This window comes from Convolutriloba macropyga, chromosome 11, assembly GCF_964194025.1.
Source record: "Convolutriloba macropyga chromosome 11, txConMacr16.3, whole genome shotgun sequence".
Taxonomy (NCBI): domain Eukaryota; kingdom Metazoa; phylum Xenacoelomorpha; order Acoela; family Convolutidae; genus Convolutriloba; species Convolutriloba macropyga.
The window spans coordinates 46,688,573-46,715,176 of record NC_134478.1 but is presented as its reverse complement, the minus strand read 5'-3'; positions in this window follow the sequence as shown (position 1 = coordinate 46,715,176).

The window sequence follows — 26,604 nt, the reverse complement described above, 5'->3', positions numbered from 1 at the left end:
CAGTTCCATCACCGTGGTAAATTAACCAATTCAACAATGATATGACAGTTCTGTTGTCATTGCTCGAAGATCCCTGAGCCTTGTCTAATCGAATGTCGTTTTGTTTTTTCGACACCTATCGATCTTGTGGTATCATCAAATCTGGTAACCTTCTATTGTAAAACTATATCTTTGACCTCGGAGTCCAAGGTTTCTAGTGCCTTTTTACAAAGGTAAGACGCCCACACTGCTCCCCCTAATCATATTCAAACATAGAAGTTTTGAGCATTTTATCCGTAATTTAATCACAAGCATCCATTTTGACTAATTTAAGCGAGAAAGGAAAGAAACTACAGGTATTATTGCATCTGGCCATGCTCCGCCAGCCATGATTAAGCGGAAAATGGTTTTTTATATGAATCTATTACAACTGAACGTTTGAGGGCACCCATTCTATTTGAACTGGGCCTTAAACTAGGACTAAAATATCAGTGCATAGTGAGATTTTGCACGCATTAATCATTTTCGTCGTCCACTTGATACAAATTTTCATATTTCAAATACAAGAATAATTTAGGTTTGAAAAGGAATTTTCAGTCAAAAAATTTTCTTACGAAGGTTTTGGAATTACAAGTCCATCATGTTATTGAATTTCAAAAAATATATAAATTCAATTAAAAATCAACATAATTTCTATATACTTGCCTTATCTAAAGAGCTTGTTTTGAGGATCATACAACGATTTCCGTTTCATTACACTTAGAACGAGTTAGTAGAAAATTGACCGACTTCAATTTTCTCCAAGATCTAGAAAAATGACTAATTAGTTAAGAACATTGCTGGCAGACGCCCAGAAAATAGCCGCCATAGCTTTGTCGATATGCAGTCCCCAAATAATGAGAAAAAATCAACAAAAACTTTTTCAAAATGCTGAGCTGTTGTTTTTAAAAAATATTCAATTTACAGCTGATTCTATACGCTTTCGTTATATACACTTCAATTAGAGGGACAAACATTCAACCTTGAAGTCATTTTTGAGAGGTGGGTAACTGGTGTGAGAAATTTAATCATACTCTTGTACAAAAAACACTCTGCACTAAGAGAAAAATATAACTTCACACAGGCAATTCATTTGAAGTTGCATGTATAGCAGCCAACCGTACTGAATATATATATATATATATATATATATATATATATATATATACATATATATATATATATATATATATATATATAATTTTACAAATATATATATATATATATATATATATATATAATTAATTCTTGAGCCTGATACAAAAATACAAAAAAAGGTTTCGTTGAAAAAGAAAGAAGGTGAATTTATAAGTAGTTTATGCAGAAGGTGAAATTGATAAACTAAGCTTCGATAGGGGTTTGCTCGGAAGAAGGATTGGTGTTCAATGAAGGAAAAAAACTTGTTTTGGACAGTGCCAAATATCGTTTCCATCACCGTGGTAAATTAACCAATTCAACAACGATATGATGGTTCTGTTGACATTTCTCAATGACCCCCGGGCCTTGTCTAATCAAATGTCGTTTTGTTTTCTCGACACCTATTGACCTTCTGGTAGCATCAAATCAAGTAACCTTCTAATTGTAAAACCATATCATCAACCACGGAGTCCAAAGTTTTTAGTTCACTTTTTAAAAAAGGTGTGACACCCACACTGCTCCCCCTAATCATATCCAAACATAGAAATTTTGACCATTTTATACATAATGTAGTCGCAAGAATCCATTTTGAATAATTTAGGCAAGAAAGGAAAAAAAAATTATAGATTTTATTGCATCTGGCAATGCTTCGCAAGTCATGCCTAAGCGGCACATGGGTTTTGATATGAATCTATTACAAACAAAAGTTTGAGCACACCCATTCTATCACAACTGGCCCTTCAAGTGGGACTAAATTACCAGCGCATAAAGAGATTTTGCACGTATTAATTATGTTTGTCGTCCATTTGATACAAAATTTTGGTGTCTTTCATTTGAAACGCACCATTCCGGTGCAACATTTCTTGTATTTGATGATCTTCCAAAATATTTTATGCATTTGATAACATTTCATATTTCATGTACAAGAATAAATGAGGTTCGAAAAGAAATTGTCAGTAAAAAAATTTTCTTACGAAGGTTTTGGAATTACCATTCCATCATTAGGTTTAGAATTCTAAAAATACAAAAGTTCAATTAAAAAACAACGTAATTTTATATAGCACACAAATTACTATCTTTATCTAAAGTGCTTGTTTTGAAGTGCCTTTTACGATTTCCGTTTTATTACACTTAGAACGAAATAGTAGAAAATTGACCACGTTCAATTTTCTCCAAGATCTAGGAGATGAGTAGGTAGTTAGGAACATTGCTGACAGACAACCACAAAATAGCCACCATAGCTTTGTCGATATGCATTCCCAAAACGATGATAAAGAATAACAAACTTTTTCAAAATGCTGACCTCATGTGAATTTTTTAAGAAATACTTAATTTATATCTGATTTATTAGCTGCCTTTATATAATCATAAGTTAGAGTGACAAATTTTTAAACTTGAAGGCATTTTTGAGAGTGGGGTAACTTGTGTGAAAATTTTAATCACATTCACGTTCAAAAAACACTCTGAACTAAGATAGAAAGATGACGTCACGCAGGCATTTCAGTTGAACTTGCATGCATAGCAGCTACCTGTGCGGAATAAACTATATTTCGGTGAGCATGGTACTTTTTGAAAATGCAGAGAATGTGAATTAATAAGTAGTTTATGCAAAAGGAGAAATTGTTAATATAAGCTTCGATAGTGGTTTGATCGTTTGATCGGATAAAGGATTGATGTTCAATGAAAGAAAAAAACCCTGACTTTGATCGATGCCAAATATCGTTTCCATGACCGTGTATCGTTTCCATGTACGGTAAATTATCGTTTCCATGTACGGTAAATTATCCAATTGGACACTGATAGGTTAGTTCTGTTGATATTGCTCGAACCGCGAGCCTTGTCTAATCTAAAGTCGTTTTTGTTTTCTCGACACCTATCGACCTTGCGGTAGCCACAATCCAGGTAATGTTTTAAATGTAAAACCAAAACTTTGAACTTGGAGTCCAGGGTTTTCTGTACATTTTCTTACTAAGGTTTGACGACCACACTGCTCCCCCTTATCACAATAGAATGTACAATTAACTCAAAAAAAATCAAACAATTACTTTATTTAAAACTGTTGCTAAATGAACGTTCTATAATTGTACTTATGTTTTTTTTCATATACACAATTCTAAGGTTCTAAGGTCAACTGTCACCGCTCAATCTTTTCCGCCTCTTCTTACCCCAAAATGAAATACGAATCTCGCACTGCTTCCTCAGTCACAACTTTTTATGCTCAATTGATGGCCTTGATGAACACTTCATCTCCACCAGCATTCAGGCTCATTTTCCGGAAACCTTTTATATTTATAAGCGAAGCAGATATCTGAATAAGCGAAGCAGGTAGATCCATTATATTTTTCCACAGACATTTCTCAGTGGCCATTTTCCGCTTTCTCTTTTTTCAATGTGTTCTTTTGTCTATCAATGACAGTATCTTTTCTTCGACATTCATTTTCTAGGTACTGGTTGTAATATTCCAGCTGTCGGAGCTCTGACCAAAATAGGTCATTCTTTTTTTCCAGTTTCTCAGTGACTTTGCTCTTCTTAGCAGTATTGACTGTAATAAATGCAATTCCTGTTTCAATAAATCAATCGATGTCAGCTTTTGGGAGTTTCTGGCTACCGCTGCCCGTAGATTATCTCATAGCACCTCACACACAGCACTAAAATTGCATATTGCTTCATTTTTTTTACTGTTTTGGTAATATCACAATGGTTTTTTTCTCTTACGAAGCTCGAAAAAGTCTCTTCTACTCTGTTTCCCGCTGTGTTTCTTACGCCCCCAGTTAAAAATTATATATTGTTATATAGCAAGTTACTATGTAAGAAAAAAGCACTGCTCCTGGGGGCGTAAAAATCTTAGCTCACTAAAGTTGAAGAGCGGGGCGCAAAACAAAATAATTTTAGTGCTAAGAAGGGGGCGCAAAACTGTTAGTGCTTTTCAGCTACTTTTGTTGTACGCACTGGCTTTGCCGTTCATTATCAGTCACTTAAGTTCCGGACCGGATATGGGAGGGTGCCAACCTTCAAACGTAGATGCTTTCCTGGTTTGGGATTATTAATATTCTTCTCACTATAATCGTGGGGAAATCTACGATAAAACCTTTTACAGCTCTGGATTTCATTATAAAATATACTTAATTGTCTCGCTGCCCGTTTTTTTTGGATAAAAAAGAAGTTTGCTTCTCTCTGAATGTTATTGATAACTTTTTTCGAGAACTCAAGTTTTTTCTCCATTTTTCGGTTTTTCTCTCTTTCATCAATTTTAGTCCTGGGACTCAAGTGTTTTCATTTTTTGCACTAATGGTAAACAAGACAATCTGTCTCTCTCTCTTTCTATCTGTTTTCTATTTTGCTTTTTTTGGGTCTTGGACATGTTTGTTTTTTTTCCATAAAAATATTAGAATGCTTCTTGCTTAATAAGTCCTTGACAATTGGAGCTAAGTGTCAGAGCGATTCGACTCTTCTCTAAGTCGTCAGAAAAAGCTATAATGTGGGTTTTGATCACAAGCATTTAAATCATCGTTTCTTCAGTGTCTCACCATTTTGTTGAGAACTGCTGAATTGGCGACATTTGGGTAGAGCAGTTTTATGCAATAATTGTATATTTATGATGTAAAATTATGAAATATGAAATTTTATGAGATACTATTTATGATTGGTAAAAGTGTCCAAATATCTAATAGAAGAAGAGTTCCGACCCTCTATTATCACAGGAACTCCTTCTTTGCAAAAAAGACGCGTTGTTTTTCTTGCTACCATCTTGGCGGTTTTATAAACATATAAGTTGGACCCAACTGTTTAGAGACACTAAAAGACAGATACAACGATTTTGGATATTTCAATCATGATGTCATCTTTCAACCGTTGATTCTCAAACTGAAGTGTTGTAATCTTCTTGATTAATGCCCTCTCTTCGAATAGTTTGAACTTAAAGTTGTCATTACCGCTTGAAAAAAAAGCATTTCCTGGGTTATTTTAAGACTATCAGTTGACAGTTCTGATTCTTTCTCGCAGAATAAAATATCCGTTTGTTTTTAACTGCTGTCCAAACTAATATGCTTTCTCTTTTAAAGCTTTCAATGCAAAATCTTCATTTCTGTTTTTGTGGAAAATTTTTCCGCTGATAACGGTTGTCTTGTTTCACCAAATATTTGTGCAGGGTCATCCTTTTTAAAGATTTTAATAGTTTGACAAGTTGGCTCGACTTGAATTCCAAAAAATTGAGACGCAAAGTTGTCTTCAAAGTATGTGGTTTTGATGAAAACAGTTTTGAAAAACCTAGGGGATATTTAAACAAAACCTGTTTCTTTGTAGCATTTTTCACCAAATCGTTCCGATGTAAACTTTTGCATTTTAACAATGTTTCCAACATGTTTTTCTCCCATTGGGGAAATATACTCTACAGAATTTCATTGCACCCTTGCGTTTTTCCCTTTTCATGAGGCTTTGGCTACGTTCTTCGACAATTTGTTTACTCTCAGGTCGCAAAAAGTTTGCCGTTACAGAGCAGTTGACATTAAAAACTGGATCTCCAAAACCTGCCAAGGGAAAACTTTTATATTGCCAAATATTTCAACACGTTCCCTAGTTTAAGGGGTAAAATTATTTTGGGAGTCTTGCATTGTCTGCGACAAAATGATTTTGTTATAAACTCTGCTCTTTTCAATTGTAGAAACAGTATATCCAGCTTCATGCATGCATAATTTTAATTTTATCTTTGGCTGAACCTTTAATATATATTAAACTACCTTCTGCTATAATTTTTGATACTCTAACTTTGTTATCACAGGTTATATAATGCAGAGAAAAGTTTTTTGTTGAAATGATATTGCTAAATTGATCCGTTTAATATAAAATAAAGTGAAGGAAAAGCAAAAAGGGCTAGAATTGCCAGATTCAAAAAGAGTGATACTTCATCGCATAAAGCTGCAAACAAATTTGAATTTTTTGGAAACCATTATTTGTTTCACAATTTTTCTGAATTAAATACAACATCAATTTTCTCACTACTGAAGTACTCTTTATCTTGGCCAATAACAAAATTCGTTAATCTCATAGTTATCAATTTTTTTTCGGCTGCTGGATCTTGTAGCTACTTTTACTGCCTTCGGATCACGTATAACATTTTTTCTCATTCGGTATTTTTTGTTTTACTACTCGCTTTTTGTTGCCTCAAAAAGGATTTCCCTCATCCTAAGGCAAAATTTTTTCTCTTCTGTTGCCCATCAAAGGTTGCCCTCTTCATGTTCTGATTCCTTAGATTTCTTCTTAGAGGTTTATTTCGTAGCATTTAGCGGATAGTCGGCGTTCTCAGCTTCAATTTGATTTTCTAACTTTCGCAGTCTGTGAATGAATCTATCTCAATTATGTCATCTTTGTCTCACCTGTCCAAACAGATATTTTTATCTTCCTTATTTTTTTGTTCTGCCTGCGGCTCGAGCTCATGTGGCTTTTCTGGTGTTTTACGTTTTTTTGTCGGTCACAATGGAGCTTACTAACTTTCTTCACCTTTCATGTTCTTCCTTCAAATTGAAAATGTTTATGACAACAATTGGTGGTAGTTCTCCATGGAAAGAAGTTGGTTTTCATGTTTATCACTTTCTGTTTTATTGTTGATTTAAAAACTAACACTTTTTCTCAATTTTTGTAGCTATGTCTATAATTTTTGAGATCATAAAAAGTAATTGACGTTTTTGCTCGACATCCATGAAGCCTCTTATCATCCGATGCTCTTAAACCAGTTTGTTGTTTCAATGTGTAACCATAGCCACTTGGTGTCGGATATATTCTGGTCTGTGGTGTGGTGGTGTGCTATAGATGCAGTCTTTCAAGTAATGCCAGTGGAAAAGTGTATATTAAAAACTGTGACAGTGGCAATATTTTTGTTTGTGTAATTAAATGAGCAAGGTACTTTATTAAATTTTTAAAATACAAAGAAGAGGTTGAATTGTTTAGTAGGTGGTGCAGGAGAAGGAAATCGTAAAATTAAATTAAGATTCTTTAGAATGGTTAGGTTGGTTGAAGGATTGGGCATTCAACGACGGAATAAAATCCTTACTCTGGTCAGTACCAAATATCTGTTCTATCACCGGTGTAAACTAGCAAAGTCATCATTTTTGCGGCAATTTCGTTGATATTGATCGAAGCCAGAGCTTTTTCTAATGAAATGTCAGCCTTGTAAGAGCCATAAATCAGACAATAAAGTAAATTAAAAGTCCCAAGTTTAAAAACAAATGTGGTCTTTCACATTATAGCACCCCATTAAATTATATCCCCATTGTGGTTTAAACACCATAATTGCGGGGGAAATAGTTTATCTGACCACAAAACTGGAGAGGCTAAAATGGAAAAACAAAAGACAAAAATTGGAAAGAATATTTAAAGTCATTATCAATGCTAGCAAACAACAAGATAACCTTTTCGGAAATGAGGATTTACTGAAAAATGACTAAAAAAACACAAAAAGAGAAAAGATTTGATTGGATACGGGGAACGGTTTGTTACAAACCTGCAATGAACTTGAAATAGATGAAAGCTATCAAGTGACAAAACAACCGAAGAAAATTAAATAAATGATAATCCCAAGACGACCCAAAAAAGCTCAAAAAAGACAGTTTAACATGCAATGTTGTGATTTTACATTTGCTCCTAGATGAAAAATGAGAAATAAATAAATATTATTGAAAGCGCTATCTGCATATGTATGCCCGGGTCATTTTTTTCCGTCCAAAAGATGTAAGAGTGGAAAAGTGATTTAACAGGAAAGCTCAAGTCACAACTCTCACATCCTTTTGTTTACTGCAGTGGGCTGCCAACGGGCGTTAATGATGTGCCAATGAGGAAGTAAACGATATATTAACACTTTCTTACCTCTTTTTGGTCTGCCAAAGGCGATAAAAAGATGTAAGAGTGAGGGGGTATGGAAAAAACCCCTAAGTCTTACAACATTTTACCACCTTGACAAACCAAAAAGATTCAAGAGTGGAGCTTAATTTGTCGTTTATCCCATCACTTTTACATCATTTTACCTTTCTTGACAGAACAAAAAGATGCAAGAGAGGTGGGTTAATTTGTCTTCTACCCCCTCCCTTTTTTATTATTTTAACCCCCTGGCAGGCCATTGCAGCCCAAAAAGATATAAGAGTTTGGAGCTCATCCCAAAATTGTCCTACGCTTGCACTGCCTTTCTTACATCATCATAACTCCTTGACAGCCCCACTCTTACACCATTTTCACCCCCTCGCAGCCCCCATCCTGCACCTTTTTAACCCATTACAACAAAAAATCCACTCATTTTTACACCACTTTACCCCTGGCAGCCCGACGCAGCCCAAAAAACTGTAAAAGTTTGAAATAGCTTTTTCTTAGAAATTCCACCTTTTGCAGCACCACTCTTACGTCATTATATCCGCTTGACGGTTCTCCTCATACAACATTTTGTCCGCTCTCAGCAAATTACCCCTTTTCTTACATTGTTTGAACCCTTTGAAGCGCTAGTGTTCCAATGTTTTAGCCCCATGCTCGACGGATTTGAGCCCACAACCTTATAACCCTGAGACGGTTCTCCTCAGCCTCCGCAGCAGCACTGCTTGTCTAACTCCATCTGACGGTCCATCTGTGAACAGTTTTTGTTAGAAAAACAATGTGTGAACAATTTTTCTCTCTCATTCTTACATCGTTTTACCATCTCTGTAGCCCCGTAATTAGATCATTAGACGGCAACACCCTCTCAACAAATTAACCCCATCCCAATTTTTATCAATATAACGCCTTCGCAGATGAATTCTTACATTATTTTACCCCCTCTCAACAAATTAACCCCCTCACACTTACATCAATTTACCCCCTTCTTATGAGCCCAATTTGTACATCTTTTTATACCCTCTGCACGAATTACACCATACTCCGGGGTTATAACTCAAAAATCCCTGCATTGCAGCCCATTGCATCCCACTCTTACACATTTGTTTGTTTCAAGTTGAGTACTTCCGCAAAATTCCACCCAAGGCAGCTCACTCCTACATCGGAATTTAGGTCAGGGTGAGTACTTCCTGAAAATATCTTCCAGCTGTAGCCCAATGCAGCTCACCCTTAGACCGAAAGTTTGGCCAGAAGATAAATCCTCAAAATTTCAGTTGCACGCCATTGCTGCCCACGCTTAGAGCGTAATTTCAGCTGGGGGGTTGCAATTCTTCATTATTCCTACCATTGCAGGCATCTCTCACATCTCATTTTTGACGAGTGGCCGGTAATTCATCAAATTTTCTCCCGTTGAAGCCTACTTTACATCTCAATTTTAGCCAGGGTTAACTCCTTATAAGTCATCTCATTACAGCCCACTTTTACATCGCAATATTGGCAATGCGATTTAATTCCTCAAAAATTATCCCATTGCAGACACACTCTTACATCATTTTGCCCCCCCCCGATCAAATTGCACCCACATTCTTGAAAACGAAATGATAAGATTTTAGGGAGTACATTCAACACGGGTGTCTGTTTTTAATGTGAAAAACGTGGCCATTATTTCTTCACCTCGAGACACGTGCCAGTATATGTCTCTCACGCCGATGAAATGTGTAGTAGAAGTTCTCATGATTTTCTAGTTAGATACACAGGCTTTACACTTAAGGTTGCAGAATCAAAATATGATTTCCTTGAAGACCTCTATGTTCTTAGTTTTCCCGTTACCGAGGTCACTTGCACATTATAAAACCGTTAGTCAAACTTTAATTTCTGTTGTAGAATTTTGGCATGGTGATAAAAAAAAATAGGTCAATAAATATCTTGCTACATATAACTCCTCGCACTTTCAATTTAGCTGCTATTGTTCCAAAATTTCTTCAACGAGTTTGATTAAAGTTTTTTTGACGATTACAGATAATCATTTGACATATGTTTCGTTTTGCGTTAACCCACGGCTTTTATTTTCACCAGCGGCCCGATAAAAGCGATTTCAGAAACTGGAAAAATTAAGAGTTGCTCCGTAGCATTCTCAATTGGTGCACAGATAAAACTGTTGAAAATATTGACATTAATTATTTTTTTATTGAAAAGCACTAAATAAAGTACCACCCTTATATGGAAAAATTCAAATTTGGAAAAAGGTGCTAAACTCTTAAATTTTTTGATAAAAACCTGAAGTCTCACGTCGTGTATGAAGTATAATATAATGGATGCAGATATATTATATCTTGACCAGACAAGCGAAGATTTACCACTAGGATATCAGATAATTAAAAACGGAATTCACAAGTGGATCAGAGCCTTGCTTAAAGTTGTTGCTTCATGAGTCTCATTGAATGAAAAATTTTGGATTTTTTCGACACAATTGATTGATTCATGAAAATCGAAGCTATGCACATCAGCAAGTTGAAGCCGGAGCTAAACTTGAGTGACTACCATTGGGCGCGGAAACTTTCGCGAAAACAGAAATCGAATTTTATTTTCGTCTAAAATATAGGGCAAAAGCATTTTGTGTGATCAAAAAAATTTGCACATAGCACACAGGAGAGATGCTTAGGTTCAATGCAACGCTTTGGGAATACAACCTATCGAACAACAAACATGGTCATATTGAACAGTTCGGAAGAGGAAAATTTGTAAAGGATATGACAACAGGTGTTATTTCGAATTTGTAAACAAGCTAAAAGTCGTGTATATGAAATATTTTGAATAGAGTCTTTTATAGACATTTCCTAGAATTGTTTCAGTTGCAGTCTCAAACAAATGTAAAATCAATTTCGTTTTATTCTCTGACTATTTGTGAAATAGTTTTCTTGTAACGATGAAAGTAAAATTAAAAAATTTTGTTTTAGAAATCAGAATTATTTTTGAATTGACATATCAGATTCTTCGATAGAAAATGCCTTTTGTTGTCCATTTTTGATCCCAAATGCCTAAATTTAAACCTCACTTGCCCTTCCGGATTCGAACACACGATTTCATGCACTTATTTGGTTTTATAATTTTGTCCAATTTGGTGATGATGACCAAATTAATGCACATCATCAAGTTGAAGCATGGGCTAAACAAACGCAATAAATATTGAGGGCGGAAATGCACGCTAAAAAAAATCCTTCTGAATTATTGGGGACAAAACGTTTATCGCATTTGCAAGAAGCCAACTTGAGGGATGCTTAGGATTAGTACAAAGTTCTTAATTACCCTAGGAATTGAAAAGTAAGGCCAATAACAAAAAATCCTGAGTAGGAAAATTTTTTATGAAAACGATATCCGAGGTAAATTTGAAGTTGTAAAAAACTTAAATATCGTGTTTATGAAATTTTTTTGGTTAAAAAAATGTTGCTTAAGATGTTTAAATTGTAGTCTAAATGCAATGACTGTCTCTCAGTTTTTTATCCAAAAACATAAAGTTTCACAGTAATTTGTGCGCCGGAGTTGAAGCTTTCGTGTAATTATTTAATTCATTCAAAGAGATTAGATTGAAGATGACCATTGAAAGAAGGTACGTCAGCGAGTCGGGACCGAGGTTAAACAAAGACGACAAATATTTGGGCAGAAATTCACGCTAGAAATTTAACACAAATCATATTTACGTCTGAATTAAAGGACTCAAAAAATTTTGTGCATTGCGAAACGAAATGGCAAAACACCCATAAGAAGAGCAATATAGTTTAGTGCAAAATGAACCAAAGAATTTAAAAAAACTGGCCACAAAAGAAAAGTTTGGAGTCAGAAAATGCTCAATAGAAACTATTACAAATGTGAATTGGAAAGTGTAAATAAGATAATTATTGTGTATTTGAATATTTTAATATTTTGGATTTAAAATTTTTATTTTAAAATATTTCCGAGCATTGTATAAAATGTAGTCTAAACGAAAATTAAAAGCATTTTGTTTTTCTATTTTAACAATTTGTGAAACAATTATTATCTGACGATGAACGTAAACTTGGGAAACAGATTTTAGAATCAGAATTTTGTGGAAATGACAAAGCTCCTTTAAGATCAAATGACATTGTTGTCTCTCAGTCTTTGATTAATGATTCAAAAATATAAGAATTTTGCACTATTTTCCGCACCGCAGTTGAACACACTTTTTTAATTTAACCAGATTGTTTTTGAGCATCGTTTTTAGCAATATGTACTAGGAGTTTGACCTTCTAAATAACTTACAATGTCCGTTTTTATATGTTTTCTATTCATCACTGTGAGATAATAAAATTAGCAGGTTGCTGGCAAAAACCACTGTTGACAACACTGACTGCATTTGAAACTCAAACAGCTGAAAACAAAATCGATGAGTCTAAGCATTTTACTCTAGCTGTCAAAAGCGCTTTAAGGTTTTCTGTAGTTTGGGTATATTGTATAAATATAGTTAAGAAAAAAAATTCGATACGAATGCCAATAGGTTGAATATTATAAGGAATTTTTGTGCCATGATTTATTGCTTTATCTCAATTTATAAATCTGTTTTTTTGTTGTAAACCGATTTAAGAAAATTTTTAGATATCTGAATTCCAATCAGATGATACAAATAGCAAAATAAGCAAAATATCAATCCGGATCATAGTGATTTGAATAAAAGATAAAACCCAATCGAATTTTAAAACGAATTTTAAAACGAATCTTAAAACGAAGAAAATTAATTACCTAACTGACATTAATTTCAGCAGCATCTGATAAAATTTCCTTACAGTCGCGACTCCAAAACCAATTGGCAAAAGATAATAAGAGCTTGTAATACAGGTAGTTTGTAACAAATAACTACCCTTTGAGGGACAATTTGACATAAAATTTTAATAAAAAAACCGATGAGAAACGAGAAGATATGACGAAAGACAAAACTTAACAAGAATCTTCACTTCTTTACAAAACTGCAATCCCTCAATTCATTGCATTGAAAATTTTTTTGATTACACTTTCTGTTTTTTAAAAAGCAAAGCTTAAAACACAGCAAAATCATTGAAAAACGGATTTGATTGTGTAATAAATTATTCACATGGTCAGACTAATATAAATGCAAACACAATAGTGCTATTTCAGATTTTTGAGAAAAAAAATTGGAGTGAAGCTAAAAAACTGCTTCGAAAAAGACGAAAATTTTTTTTTACCGCAATCTTTTCTCGTTCTCATTCAAAAACGAAATGAATAGAAAAGCACTTTCTCTCTCTTTTCTTGTTGCAAATCCGGAACACTTCGGAAACGAACCAAAATAGATATAAACTTACCCCCTAACTGACTACAAAATATTGAACACTAATCTTTATAAAACAATAATTTGAGTTTTAACCTGAGAAAAACCAGATGTGATAACAAAAACTGCCAAAGATCTTGGCAGAGACTTCTTAAAAGTTTCCTACTCCGAGACAACTGTTTGCAATGGAACTTTTAAAACGAATGACCGCAGCTATAAAAACTTACAGCTTTTTTGCAAATTATTCTCAAAATTAACCTGGGACTTCTTACAAAAAAAAATTGTTGAAGCCATGAGACAACACATATGGATACATTAACATTATTAAAAATGAAATTTGGAATAATTAAAATAATAACTTTTCTGTGGAAGGTTTTGAAACTCCTAAGGCCTGTTTTTGTTGGCATGTAACATTAATACGCTTAGGGGACAAATAGAATAAACGTAGGTTGATAAGGTTTATTTTATTCACAATTTCGAGTCTGGTTGACACGTTTCTCTTGATTTGGTAGAAAATTTTAATGAAACCTTTAGTTCTGGCTTTGATGCGCTGCCTCTAAGATAAATCACTTAACATAATGAAAACACGATCTTCGACATTCTTTTCATGTTTGCAAGATAGATTTAACCAGGCGACCTTTTGCGTCTTCGTGTATTGAAAATACTAATGTGACCTTAGTAATGATTAAAATTCCTTTTGTTTCCGTAATTCAATCGGTATATCGCAACTTATTCAAATTGAGGTCGACAGCAGTCATTCATTGTAAAAGTCCCTGCAACGTTGGCAAATCGGTAAAAAAGAATTATAAAATATTAAAAATTATTATTATAAAATTATAAAATATTATAAAATTCGGCAGATAATTTATGAATATAAGGAAACCAAATTTGAAAAAAACTGCGGTTTTACCGAACTAACAGCTGATGACTCGAGGAAGAATCGACTAAATTATAGAGTATATAGCGTGTTCGCCAGTTAACCATTCAAGAGCTTCAAGGACCTTAACACTAAATATATTTTCGTCTGAATTAAAGACCTCAAAATTTGTTGCGGCTAGCAAATCGGAATTAGCAAAACGCCCACACGAGGAACCCTCTGGATTAATTCAAAATTACTCGAAAAACAAAAGAGTTATCTATAATGGAAACGTTCGTAATAGGAAACTTTTTAAAGGAAATGATAAAAAATTGTGAATTTTAAGTTGTAAACAAGCTTATTGCGTGTGTCAGTTTTTGATCCAAAAACCTAAAGTTTCCATATTATTTGTGCGCCGGAGTTAAACACAAACTTTCCCGCAGTTATTTAGTTCATGCAAATTGTTGATTGATAGTTCATGCAAACTTGCAGATGCCCATCAAAACTATGCACATCAGCAAATCGCAGCCAGGTTTAAACATAGGCGACGAATATCGGGGGCGGGAATTCACGCTAGAGTCTTAATACAAAATCCAACTTCCGCTTGCAATAAATGACTCTAAATACTTTGCGCAGTGCGAAACGGAATCGGGAAATTGCCAACAAGAGGAACGCTCTGGGTTAGTGCAAAATTACCCAAAGAATAAAAAAATCTGGCCAAAATCGAAAAATTTGGAATAGGAAAATCTTTAATGGAAACGATAACAAATATAAATCTGGAACTTCAATACAGTTGGCGAAAAATACAGAAGGTTTTGCTTGTTTCCAACTTGTTCCCGGTGAAATTAGATGAACATGGGACTTCTAACTCAAAACGATTTTTTGAAGAAATAGACATCCAAAATTGTTTTCGCTTTTCGCCGAAACACTGAATGATATTTCTTCTTGTGTCGACATTTGCATAGATAAAATGAATTTTTTTTTCATAATTTCTCCTGCATCATTGATACTGTTATTATCACTTATCTGGACTATATCGTGTTTGCTGTTTAATGCAGTTAATTGAGTTATCTCAAAGAATTCTCTCTGATTTAGGCCTGCATTAGCTTAATCAGGTGAATTTTCTAGTGCGTGTATCTGATTCGCTGAATTAATGGTAAAATTAATTCCACATCGTTTTGAGAAGAAAAATTTTCAGTCCTGCAGGTCCACTTTTGTTCATCAAAAATTGGTCATGAAGTTGTCCTGTGCAAACAATTTTGATTTTTGGACCTCGCATTCTATTTTGTGAAGAAAGGAAAAATTGCTTGACCTTCTGTCTTATGCCGAGATCTTGAAGAACCCAATGTATACAATAGCTTACCTGCTTACGACATTTTAAGATAAATTAAGAAGATTAAGCAGTACTAAAAAAAGGGATGAGACAACACATTAGGATACAATAATTTTATTGAAATTTATATTGGGACTTATCAAATTAAAAAATTTTCTCTGGGAAGTTTTGACACTTTTATGGTCTGTTTTTTGTTGGCATGCAACAATAAGACACTTAGGGGATAAATAGAATAAACGCACTCTCGATAAGGTATCTTTTATTCACAATTTCGAGTCTAGTTGACACGTTTATCTTAATTTGGTAGAAAAATTTTTTGAAAATTTTAATTCTGGTTTCGTTGCGCGGCCTCCAAAAAAATCACTCTACATAATGAAAACAAGATCTTTGACATACTTTTCAACTTTTCAACTTTTGCAAGATAGACTTAATCAGAAAATTTTTGCGTCTTCGGCATGTTATTGAAACTGCTAATTTGACCTTAGTAAAGATTAAAATTTCCGTTGCTTTTGTAATTGCATTGGTATATCGCAACTTGGCCAAAGTGCGCTCGATAGCAGTCATTCATGGTAAAAAAAATTGTTGCATCATTGGCAAACTGGTATAAAAAATAGAGTTATAAAAATTTGGCAGATGCTTTATGAATGTAAGGAAACCTAATTTGGAACACTGCAGGTTTCCCGAATCAAATCAGATGACTCTGAGGAAGAATCTTTTAAATTATTTATATTTAGCAAATTCGCCAGTTAATTTGTCAAGAGCTTCAAGGACCTTAACACAAATCATATTTTCGTCTGAATTAAAGCACTCAAAATCTTTTGTGCATTGCAAAACGGAATTAACAAAACGCCCACAAGAGAAACGCTCTGGGTAAATTCAAATCTACCCGAAAAACAAAAGCGGCAGCCATAGTCGAAGAGTTCGGAATAGGAAAATTTTTAAAAGAAATGATAAAGAATGTGAATTTTAAGTTCTAAATAGGCTAACTGTTTCTGTCAATTTTTGATCCAAAAATCTAAAGTGTCCAAATTATTTGTTGAAGATTTCGTGCGATTATTTAGTTCATTCAAATTGACTTTCAACTCGCACATGACCATCGAGGCTATGCACATCAGCAAGTCGAAGCCAAAGCTAAACTTAGGCGAAAAATATCGGAGGCGGGAATTTACGCTAGAAAAATAACAGAAATCATATTTTAGCTTGAATTATAGGATTCATAACAATTTGCGCATTGCGAAACAAAAATAGCGAAACACCAACTCTTTCTGAGAGCTTGAAGCTTAATGAACATTGTCTTAAGTTTTAAAAGAGTCATAAACATTTTCTGCAGTCGTTTTTTAATGGATTCAAAGGTATTGTTGAGATACAAATTAAGTTGTAGGATAGCGGAACGTCGTTCTCAGAAGCCGAATTTTGCGGTTTTTTTAAAAAAAATTGCATAGTTGAATAGTAGAGAACTGGGACGATAGTTTTTGAATCCGGCTTTTGACACTTTGCATTCAAATTCCGAACCACAGCTCCTCCTTCGAGTTTGTTGGAAACTTAAAGAAGTCTAATGTTCCAAAAATATTTGTAGACAGATCTAGCTAACCAAATTTACGAAATGCATTTGGAAGGTTGTCTGGACCACAACCTTTCTTGCGGTCAAATTTGCTCAGGTCTTAACAGACTTTTTCATCCGAGACGTCTTAACTATTTAGGTACAATCGTTAATGACCTTAGGTACTTACTGAAGACTACGAGAAAACAGAGCATTTTTTGAACAGTACTTTTTGAATTGCTATATTTTGCCTACGTTTCATGAAGGTTTGATAGATCCCCATCTCATTTTTGGTTGTAATGCTTGTTTTTTTCTTGAATTTTTCAAAATAACGAACCAAGTTTTTCCTGTCTCTTGCTTTGAGTGATTTTGATTCGTATGGTTTCTGTTGTTCGTCTCCTATGTCAATTTGTCTACGCTGATTTTGAGATACGTTCCACTCAAAGACTCCAATGATGACCGACATTTTCCCCGATTTTGAATTATTCCAATTAACCATTCTCAAGAGGGCAGTTGCTCAAAATCCTTGAGGTCTTTTCTCTTGACAGTTGAAGTAATACACTTTAGATTATGTTAATTTTCAGGGTTGTTACCACGGGGCTTCCGCCAAACTGGTCACCTCGAATAGATATAAGAGTCTACTTGAAGACGCCTTGATAAGCAACAAACCTTTAACAACAACAATAGGGAAGCTGAAAAACGGTTTCTTCAGATGGTGTATCTCAAATAGACAGAAACGTCTCTCATAATGCGCATAGAAAAAAGAACTATATAAAAAGTAGAAATTTAAGAACACAGAGAATAACAACCTTGTCTAAATTTATGAGTTTCGCTTTTTCATCTTTTCTTTTTCTACTTTTTTTCATAAATTCGATCGACCTACGACTATTTTTTAGCTTTGACTAGAGTTTGCTGCACAATTTTGTGAGATATATTGTTGTAAATTTTGTGGCAATTTGTGCACAATGCAGATTTTATGCTCTTCTAACTCGATCTGTGTTTGAACTATCTTCAGCCCGCTAAAAACTGACGTTTTTCTGCTTCCAACCAGATGGAAAGGCTCTAGCGTCAAGAGTGAGGACTACTGACGTCTTAAATCGGTTGAAAAAATTTTGGCTTTCCATCACGCTGGTAGCAAATAAAAGCCTCACTTTTTTCTTGCGCCTTTTCAAAATACTAATTAACTGTTGGGGGTGGCAAAACGTGTGGTCATCACTCAAATGCTCGCTCACCGAACAACTGATAACGTCGTGCCAAACAATCAAATTTTATCTCGTTCGAAGACAACCAAACTCGAGAAATTGATCAGGATGTTTTAACGGCTTCTTCATTCCACGGTTGCAAGCAAGTCATCGTTTGATAAACGCACGTTTTTGAATCCTTGAGGAGTTGTTGAAATTGGAAGCTGGACTTCAATTTGATGTTGTCTCTTATCACTTATCACTTGTCACTTTCAAGGGCCTCGATATCCAGACTTTCAACAAAGAACTGAAACAGAATAGGTCGGGGCCACCTTCGACCTGTTTACTAAGTTTAACTGCAAAAGTGGAGTATAAGTATTTTTTGATGAGATTTCTTTTTCTACATTTGTTGACACTTCACTTGATATTACTTCTATCAGCTTGACCTACAATTTTATGTGCAGACTGTTGCTGTCTTTAAGAAAAATTTTCAATGGTAGTTTCAAATTGTCTTCATTGCTGCTTGTAAAATCTACAGCAAATAACCTTTTCAAAACAAAAATCGCTGATTGTCTGGATTGCCTCATCCTGTTTTATATTGACTGAAAGAAATTTTTTGAAGGGTCTCTATTTACTCATCTTGTTTTGTGCGATATAGTTTACAACATTTGTATCATCTTTCAGTTTTATGATATACTCCAGATTGTTGCGAGGCAAAGATCGGTGTCACAATCTATTTAGTTGATGTAGGTCCGTACCGCATGAGAGCGTGCCCCTCATTACAATTTCGATTTTGCTGGACAAAGTACAAACTAATTCGGTACATGGTTTTGCGGCGCGAACCAAAAGAGAGAAGCAAGTGAAATTGAATTAGGAAAATGAAGAAAAAAATGAAGTGTTTATAAACAAATGAGATCAGGTGAACAGACTTGTCTGATCACGAGGCGGGAAACACTAGTCAACTGATGAAAAGTAACCTAAAAGAGGAAACTTGATATAATAAAATGAAAGGGAAGCAAGGAAGAAGGGCGACGTAAAAATATGGACTAAAATATTGCATCGTATGAAATTTTACTTGGTTAAAAAATGAACAATTAGTTATGAATACAGTTACCACATACCCATTAAGAGAAAAGAAAAATTGTAACGATTAGGACAATTTTTTGAGTGCTAATAACAATTATTACAAATTAAATTTTGGTCCCCGGTTAAATAACTAATAACAAAATATCTGCTGGTTATCAAGGCTAATAATGGGAATATAGTATAATATAGTGTCAGATTCAATGAGTTTTATTGAGTTTAAGTTCCATTTGAAATTTTCAGTCCATTTTTTCTTGGTTGTCGGTTTCGTAGATCATTATAGAATTTATGTCTTGGGGTCTTCTGATCTGCTAATGCACAAACTCGCGAGTCGGGAGATGACACAGTGCCAATGACTGGAAATTTTTTCATTGTCTGGGTCTTGTTTCACAGTTGATTGTAGTGTTTCCACCACCGACGCGATTGTTTGCTGGAAACTTTCAACGGCACCTGCTCTACGTGGTTTCTCTGGGGGTTCCCTAATCTCCGAGTTTGCAGAGGAATCCTCGAAGCAAAAGTATGATTGGCTTCGGCCAATTCGACCAAAAGAGTGTAAATTTCGTGTAGCTGAACTCGACGTCGTGGACGTTGAGAGCTGTTGTAACGCGAATGTTGAAGCGTGTATGACAAGTGCGCTTTGCGAAATTGGGTTAGCAATTTTGAGTTGGTTTCGTAGGCCATAAAAGTTTGGTTCTTTAGGGATGCGCCCCCACATCGCGCGTGTAATATTTGATCGAGGAGAAGATACGCCGCAGGCTGGATCCCGTCGCCTTTCCTTCATATTCTTGTCCCCTTTCAGCTTTTGCAAATGCTCTTTCATAAGCCTTTAAATGCTTTTTTTTTTACTAATTTCTCACTATTACGCGGTCCGAGACGGTCTGCGTAAACCTTTAGAGGTGACTGACGCTCTTACTGTGCCCTGAACTTTGCAATATTGCTATTGCGGACAGTCACGATCGCTTTTCCAGGTGCTTTAATGGTGGATGTTTTAGGGCTCACTTTCAAAATGCGCGACCCGGGCGCTGGTACATTGTACAGTCCTTCGAGGTTTTTCTTCAAATGACGTTTACCGTGTACTTTACGAGCCAACTTCATTTGTACTGCGCGTTCTGATAGAGGTGTTGGTTTGTATCCATTTTGCCACCAATCATCGAGCAAAATGGCATCGGGAATGACTGTGTCTTCATCTAAATAATAGTTTATAATATTCTCGTAGGACAAAAATAGATAATTTAAGTTTATTAGAATTTTTCAAGGCCGATTTTTTTTCTTTGATACATGCAAGTCTAATCCTAAATGTCTGTATTAGTCTTTTTACCTATACAATATTTCGATGACCGTTGACCGGAGCTTCTATACATTCAATAATATTCTTACTTCATCTCCTTTTTCATCAAAAATTTGTCCCTTTAGCGGGAGTTACAGATTTAAGGAGAAGATACGCCGCAGGCTGGATCCCGTCGCCTTTCCTTCATATTCTTGTCCCCTTTCAGCTTTTGCAAATGCTCTTTCATAAGCCTTTGAATGCTTTTTTTTACTATTTTCTCACTATTACGCGGTCCGAGACGGTCTGCGTAAACCTTTAGAGGTGGCTGACGCTCTTACTGTGCCCTGAATTTTGCAATATTGCTATTGCGGACAGTCACGATTGCTTTTCCAGGTGCTTTAATGGTGGATGTTGTAGGGCTCACTTTCAAAATGCGCGACCCGGGTGCTGGAACATCAAAATGCGCGACCCGGGTGCGTGTATGACAAGTGCGCTTTGCGAATTTGGGTTAGCAATTTTGAGTTGGTTTCGTAGGCCATAAAAGTTTGGTTCTTTAGGGATGCGCCCCCACATCGCGCGTGTAATATTTGATCGAGGAGAAGATACGCCGCAAGCTGGATCCCGTCGCCTTTCCTTCATATTCTTGTCCCCTTTCAGCTTTTGCAAATGCTCTTTCATAAGCCTTTGAATGCTTTTTTTTTTACTAATTTCTCACTATTACGCGGTCCGAGACGGTCTGCGTAAACCTTTAGAGGGGGCTGACGCTCTTACTGTGCCCTGAACTTTGCAATATTGCTATTGCGGACAGTCACGATCGCTTTTCCAGGTGCTTTATTGGTGGATGTTGTAGGGCTCACTTTCAAAATGCGCGACCCGGGTGCTGGTACATTGTACAGTCCTTCGAGGTTTTTCTTCAAATGACGTTTACCGTGTACTTTATGAGCCAACTTCATTTGTACTGCGCGTTCGGATAGAGGTGTTGGTTTGTATCCATTTTGTCACCAATCATCGAGCAAAATGGCATCGGGAATGACTGTGTCTTCATCTAAACAATAGTTTATAATACTCTCGTAGGACAAAAATAGATAATTTAAGTTTATTAGAATTTTTCAAGGCCGATTTTTTTTCTTTGATACATGCAAGTCTATTCCTAAATGTCTGTATTAGTCTTTTTACCTATACAATATTTCGATGACCGTTGACCGGAGCTTCTATACTTTCAATATTATTCTTACTTCATCTCCTTTTTCATCAAAAATTTGTCCCTTTAGCGGGAGTTACAGATTTAGGGAGAAGATACGCCGCAGGCTGGATCATGTCGCCTTTCCTTCATATTCTTGTCCCCTTTCAGCTTTTGCAATTGCTCTTTCATAAGCCTTTGAATGCTTTTTTTTTACTAATTTCTCACTATTACGTGGTCCGAGACGGTCTGCGTAAACCTTTAGAGGTGGCTGACGCTTTTACTGTGCCCTGAATTTTGCAATATTGCTATTGCGGACAGTCACGATTGCTTTTCCAGGTGCTTTAATGGTGGATGTTGTAGGGCTCACTTTCAAAATGCGCGACCCGGGTGCTGGTACATTGTACAGTCCTTCGAGGTTTTTCTTCAAATGACGTTTACAGTGTACTTTACAAGCCAACTTCATTTGTACTGCGCGTTCTGATAGAGGTGTTGGTTTGTATCCATTTTGCCGACAATCATCGAGCAAAATGGCATCGGGAATAAGTGTGTCTTCATCTAAATAATAGTTTATAATATTCTCGTAGGACAAAAATAGATAATTTAAGTTTATTAGAATTTTTCAAGGCCAATTTTTTTTCTTTGATACATGCAAGTCTATTCCTGAATGTCTGTATCAGTCTTTCTACCTATACAATATCTCGATGACCGTTGACCGGAGCTTCTATATTTTCAATATTATTCTTACTTCATCTTTTTCATCAAAAATTTGTCCCTTTAGCGGGAGTTACAGATTTAAGGTTCTTACCAATTGCCGTACAAACTTTATATTCGGTGGATTTGACTATGATTTCCCTATTCATTTATAGCCACCATCAATGTGGAGCCATACATATCATTCCGAGGTACCAGGGTGGCTCACGTGGAGATCATAAATGAGCGTTTCTCGCAAAAAATTTGGGATGACAATCTTTTCGTCTATGCAGACCCAACCGGAACGGACATAGAGATCTCGCCAATACAAGTGGGGACAAATAGATTGCGCTCCCAAACGGACATATAGATCTCGACAATACAAGTGGGGAAAAAAAGCTTGCGATTCCAAATGTTTTGCTAATAAGATGGGGCAAAACGCACTGAGTTCATTCATGGTGGGACACTTTTAGAATTTTCAATAGAATGTTTAATAATTAGCGGGAAAGTAGGCTGATGAAATTGAGGTTCTCGCCCCGCGGAAAATATTTCAATCTGAATTAGTGGAGAGTGCTTAAAATGAGATGGATTTCGCTTACTTGGTATTGGCAACGCGGGGTATAATTATTCTGAACTGCTTGTTTTGTAGTTGATTCTCATGCGATCTGGATACGCGAAACCGTTAAACCGAAACTGCCAATTTTCTCAAACAAACCAGTACAAAGTGAAGGAAGTATCCAAACTCCTGTCTCTAGTAGCTGATAGCATACCTTAGCTGCCACGTTTACAGTCGTTGTTGATGGTCTCAAACAATTCACAGGCCATATCTTGATCGCATGAGGTGATCTATGAGAGTTTTAAGCAAAACATTTCAGATCGCAATCTTTGTGTCTATGCAGACGCAACCGGAACGGACATATAGATCCCGCCAATGCGATTGGATGTTTGGGTTGAGTTGTTTCAACCTCGCTTCATAGTTTGTCAGGATACAATCGCGCATCTCTTTGAGGACCGCGTCTTTACTATTAGGGATGCTATCAGTGATTTGCAAAACACTTTCCCTATGATGTTGTCAATGGTTGGAATTTGCGGACTGGGGGTCAGGGGAGTGCTAATGTAGGAGTATGCCGCTGGGGAATTAGGCGTAGTTGATGAAGGGGGTGGATTCGCAGCGCGACAAGAGTCAAAAAACGGACTCGAGTGATTGGCTTCTTACCAATCATATTCATTTTGTTTATTTAATTGAGTTTAGTGTTTTCAGATTTTTAAATGAAGTTGAAACGAAATTTTGAAAAAAATTCAGGCGAATATTTTTGAGAGTTAGATGGGACAAAAAGTACTGATTTTGTTCTTGGTGGGTCACTTTTGGAATTTTGAGGAGAATTTTTAATAATTAGCGGGACATTAGGCTGACGAAATTGAGGTTCTCGCCCCTGCGGAAAATTTTTTATTCGGAATTTGTAGAGAGTGCTTAACATAAGATAGATTTCGCTTACCGTTTGTAGTTTGACTTGGCATTTGCCACGCGGATTATGCATATTTAGAACTGCTTGTTATGGAGTTGATTCTCAAGCGATCTGGATACGCAAAACCGTTAAACCGAAACTACCAAGTTTCTCAAAAAAACCAGTAGGAAGTGAGGGAAAAGTCCAAACTCCTGTCTCGAGTAGCTGATGGCACGCCTCAGCTGCCACGTTCACAGTCGTCGCTGATGTTCTCAAACAACTCAGAGACCGTATTCAGATCGCATGAGATCATCTATGAGCGTTTCTAGCAAAATATTCGGGATCGCAATCTTTTCGTCTATGCAGACGCAACCGGAACGAACATATGGATCCGGCCAATACGAGTGGATGAATGGGTTGAGTTCTTTCAACCTCGCTTCATAGTTTGTCAGGATACAATCGCGCATCTCTTTGAGGACCGCTTCTTTACTATTAGGGACGCTATTAGTGATTTGCAAAACACTTTCCCTATGATGTTGTCAAAGGTGGGTAAATGCGGACTGGGAGTCAGGGGAGTGCTAATGTTGGAGTATGCCGCTAGGAATTTGGCGTAGTGGATGTAGGGGGTGGATTCGCATCGCGACAAGAGTAAAAAAACGGACTCGAGTGATTGGCTTCTTACCAATCATATTTATTTTGTTTATTGAATTGAGTTTAGCGTTTTCAGATTTTTAAATGAAGTTGAAACGAGTTTTTGAAATAAGTTCAGGCGACTAATTTTGAGAGCTAGATGGGACAAAAAGACACTGATTTTGTTTTTGGTGGGTCATTTTTGGAAATTTGAGGAGAATTTTTAATAATTAGCGGGATAATAGGCTGATGAAATTGAGGTTCTCGCCCCTGCGGAAAATTTTTTATTCGGAATTTGTAGAGAGTGCTTAACATAAGATAGATTTCGCCTACCGTTTGTAGTTTGACTTGGCATTTGCAACACGGATTATGCATATTTAGAATTGTTTGTTTTGTAGTTGATTCTCAAGCAATCTGGATACGCAAAACCGTTAAACCGAAACTACCAAGCTTCTCAAACAAACCAATACGAAGTGAAGGAAAAATCCAAACTCCTGTCTCTAGTAGCTGATGGCACGCCTCAACTGCCACGTTCACAGTCGTCGCTGATGTTCTCAAACAACTCATAGACCGTATTCAGATCGCATCCGACCATCTATGAGCGTTTCTTGCAAAATATTCGGGATCGCAATCTTTTCGTCTATGCAGACGCAACCGGAACGAACATATAGATCCGGCCAATACGAGTGGATGTATGGGTTGAGTTGTTTCAACCTCGCTTCATAGTTTGTCAAGACACAATCGCGCATCTCTTTGAGGACCGCTTCTTTACTATTAGGGACGCTATCAGTGATTTGCAAAACACTTTCCTTATGATGTTGTCAAAGGTGGGTATTGGCGAAGTGGGAGTTAGGGGATTGCTAATGTCAGAGGATACCGCTGGAGCATTTTGGCGCAGTGGGGTAGGGGTGGATTCGTTGCGCAAGATGACCCACCAAATTGGACTCCAGTGATTGGCTTCTTAGCGGGCATATTAATTTTGTTAATTGAATTAAGTTTAGTGTTATCAGATTTTGAGATCAAATTGAAATGATTTTTTGAAATATAATGAGGCGACTAATTTTGAGAGTCAGATGGGACAAAGGCACAGATTTTGTTCTTTGTAGGTCACTTTTGGAAATTCGCATAGAATTTTTAATAATTAGCGGGAAATTAGGCTGTAAAAATTGAGTTTCTCAACCAATGGAAAATTTTTCATTCTGAGTTAGTAGAGAATGCTTAAACTGAAATAGATTTCCTTTAACGAGTGTAGTGCTAATTGGTATTTCCGATGCGGGGTATGCGTTTTTGGAACTGTTTGTAATGTAGTTGGTATTTGTTAATGGATTTTGCGTTGCAGGGGTGTAATTCATGCGAGTGTAGGTGACTGTCAAATTCGCTAATTGTATTTATTGAATTCATGGCAGATTCACTATAAGTTGTGATTCGCGGTGCGGGATCATATGATTTTTTGTAAATTAAACATATCAAGTGAGGATTGCCCAGATGTTTATTTTTAGTGAGTCTGCGGACACGGAGATTAAATCAAGTTTAGCGATAATGAATTCCTCGGCATAAACGGAGACTCTTTTTTTTAGCTTTTTGGATAGAGTGTTTATATATGTAGTCAACGAGACCCATTTTGGCTCCTGGCATATGCTCAAATTTGAACTGATAAGGTAAAAGTCTATCTACCCAGCCATTTAAGCAGCTATTGTATGACTTGTTGGAAAGATTTTCTTTTAGGATTTAAAAGAGAGCTTGGTGATCTGTAAAAACTTTAAATTGTTTGCCATACAAATGGTTTTCAAAATACTCAATAGACCAGACAACACCTAGGATTTCTAAGTCATTGATACTGTAGTTCTCTTCACAAGAATTCAGGAATCTAGAAGCAAAGGCAATCCACCAATCTACTGTTAACTTTTCAACGGCGGCTCCAAACCCGGAGCGAGAGGCATCACATGTAAACCGCGTTTCAAGTTGCGGGTTGTAGTGACAATTTTTGGTTGCGTTTGCAATGCGACTCTTTATCTCAATGAAACAGTTTTTGTGAGCTTCAGTCTAGATGAAGTGAGTTGATTTTTTCAAAAATGGTCGCTGTAGATGAGTAA